A 3545-nucleotide genomic window follows, 5' to 3' on the forward strand; every position below is an offset into this window, starting at 1 on the left:
TATATATATGTATAGATATATCTATAACGCGTTAGCACGCGAGCAACTAGGCGTGCTACTATATAATTGTGTTACGGTCTATGTCTGATAAATATACACGCAGGTATCAGCAGTATATATCTACACACATACGAGTATAGTACGCGCGGCAATATATTTAGTCTCGCCACCAGCCACATGCAAAGCTGATCTCCGCAGCAATGTTCCTGTTCCACTTACGTCACGAATCTTGACTCCCGCACGGTAAATATCAGGATGCCGCAGTCCCGCACGACCGGGCTTTTCACGAGCCGAAGCAACACAAGCTGACAGCAGTTATTTTGTGTTGATCGCAAGATGTCAACAATTGATGCGTCACTGACATGTGTCAAAATTCATTCAAAAGGTTGTAACCATGGCAGATTGTGGGAGTGGTATTTTATTTATAAATAAATATGATTGATTGGAGTAGTAGGGTTATAAATCGTGCAGGGTTTATGAACTCGCGAGACAGTCCCAGTGGTTCATGGTGCCCTCTGGATTAGGGCAAATCTTTGAAATCAGGTTTCTTCCGACAACAAATCGCAAATTTAGCAGAGACAGGCGGAGACCCATATCCAGAGGGCCGTGAGTGGTTTTGACATTCGTATCATAGGCCCTCTAAAAAACACAAGACGGCTATGTATAGTTGTATACCGATCCTAGGTACAATTGTACAGATTCCCGAGTAAAGTCCACATTCAGCTTCGTGTACACTTCGCTGCTACCATCTTACCCGGTAAATACGCTTTAAAATATGACTGATCGACTCGGCTTTCCAAGGACATACCAGTTTTTACGAGCTTTGTATTAGATACATCACCTACCCCACAGCCACTACCAGAATGACTGACAGGAAATTTATCACTATCAATATCACTAATTTGAATTAGATATTTAACTGATTATGCAATCCTGTTCGCATACAATCCAGAAATCAAGCGCAGCATTTTTTTTTCTTCCTGTTTTTAGGCAAGAAGATATATAACCATCTTTTATCTCCCCAGTAATTACGTTTGGATAAGATCGCACCTGGGTTGTATAGCCTTGATATCCTTTGATAATTAACGGTGGTCGACGAATATTAAACATATAAGTATGTAGTCCGACTATTACTGGTTTTTCTGTCAAATTCCACACATCGCAGCAAGGTGGAAAGTAAAAGAGAGAGAGAGGGAGAAAGTTGTTTCATCTCGAATTGTTTCTGCCAAGCTACCTTGCAAATTTGATAATACTCGATACATGGTCCAGAATTTGGTTCAAAATAAAAGCGAACAATGTACTTTCTGTTCTTTCTGTCAGTTTCACTGTATTCTTGTGAGTCGCTTGTCTACATACGAAGCATCTCTGTTCAATAACGATAGCAGACAGTAGGATTTATTGCAGAGGTTGTGAATGTTACCAACAGAAGTGCCCTCCATATTCACGCAAGTGTATCACTAACCGGTGAAAGAACTTTGATAGTTGCAAATACCTAATATTCAATTTACCGTTCCATGGATTTATATAAATATGCAGTACAAATAGAAATACTCAGAAATCACAACTGATACGCAAGTTTTCTCGATTGTACGTTTTGCTCGACTCTTCCAACAGAATGGCACGTCTATTCTGGCGCATACAAAGATATATATCAAATTAATCCATCTGCATGCGGTAAGTATGGGCCACAGATCATAAACACTACTGTACTATACTCACATTCAAGTATTCTCGTGATTTTTATGGGCTACCATCTACCTCAAAGTGAAAATCAATACATTTTTTCAAAACAATGCTTCCGCTTTAAGGTCAAGTAAACGCGACATGGAACTATGATGAAACGACTGTTATGCATCGCCGCAGCTATATTTCTAGATAATACCGGACTTTGTAGTATGTTTGACATCGACTGAAACGCAATATTTACAAGCTTCCATGATATCTAAGCACAAGTTCTGTTTTAATGTAGCCGAGCAAACTACCTGTCCTACATGTCGGTATAGAGTCTTCCTATCCAAACAAGACTTCATGTATATCTTCGTATAGTATACACTCACCGCACACCTACGAAGTCTCGTCTCGACAAGCGGGATTCTTGCACAGTTGGCGAGTGTTGTAAACTTTTGAAAGTGCGCTCCAGACTATCTCATAAAGCAAGAGTGTTCATTATGACAGGCGGGGATAGTAAGATTACGCTTCTGTTGATAAAATCGCAATCTTGTATGGAATATCCAATACATTACACAATCACTTGTGTGTACGCATACACATGTCTAATACGTCAAAGACAGATTTCCAGTAGTGGCTGTGAGAAGAGGAGGAGTAGCCACATGTAAATACGTCAAAGACAGATTTCCAGTAGTGGCCGTGAGAAGAGAAGGAGTAGCCTACGGGGGTTGAAAACTGATTGCAATCTAGATTCAGTACAGCAATTCAAATTATATGGGCGCACAGCCAATCAAAAGAAACCATATATTCGAATGGAATTTATGGTATCAAATTCACGGAGGGGTGGGGGAGACCGGAGACGAGAGATAAATAAATATAAATAAAATCAACTTGAATATTAAAAATTATCATATTTTGTGGCGCACATAAAATATGTATACAAAGTATAGTGAAGCTATGTAAATATATATATACCTGTGTGTAGTGAAGCTTTGTATACGCATGTCATCTGTGCACTTACAAGCCACTTATGATTTCATACCGATCCATTGGGGAAAGGAACATGTGCTACAGAATATAAACAGCACACAACATAGTCGGTAGTGTGTACCAGAAATCACAACTACACACGTGTCAATTCGATGAGGATTAGATCGAATCGATAGATATCTTTCAAACAAGCTTTCAACATTGGATTTACACACAGGCAGTGCTTGCTCGAGAGCTAATATTAGTCCTGTCTGGGCATTATTTCATCTATAAGTACAAAATAGTATAGTAATCTGTAAACATGTCGTTCGGTCTGAAAGATCCACCAAAGACTAAGAAGAAGAAGAACTTCCTGGGACTGAAGCTGGGAACGTCTACAGCTAAAATACAGTATGCCTATGTTCTATTGAAATTTCAATTCTGATATATTTCTGTTACATGTCTACACAGATTGTATTCTGGTTTTTTTAGTGTAAAAGAATAACTGCCTATAGAATCCAAATTATATACTTACAGTATCTTGTGTACAGCATATAGGCTAGCAGTCTCTGTTCTCCCTATTCGTGCGTGTATTCATTTATGTGCCTAACGAAGCAATGTATAAAGGTAGACTATAATATAAACAGTTTATTCTAGGCAATCAGGACTATTGCTGTATAAAAATAGGCTATAACATAACCGATTTAATCTAGGTAATCAGGACTATTGCTACCTCGACGTCCATTTCTCATTGCATTTGCCAACATACCAAGGGATCTATACTAATTGATTCGTTTTTGCTTATCAACATTTGATGACTCGATTGCAATCGGAATGGTTTTGCAGTTTATTCAATGGGTGAAAATATATGTAGCGCGACAAGACTGCATTTACTGCGACGTATGCCG

Source organism: Sphaeroforma arctica, assembly GCF_001186125.1.
Source record: "Sphaeroforma arctica JP610 unplaced genomic scaffold supercont1.1296, whole genome shotgun sequence".
NCBI lineage: Eukaryota > Ichthyosporea > Ichthyophonida > Sphaeroforma > Sphaeroforma arctica.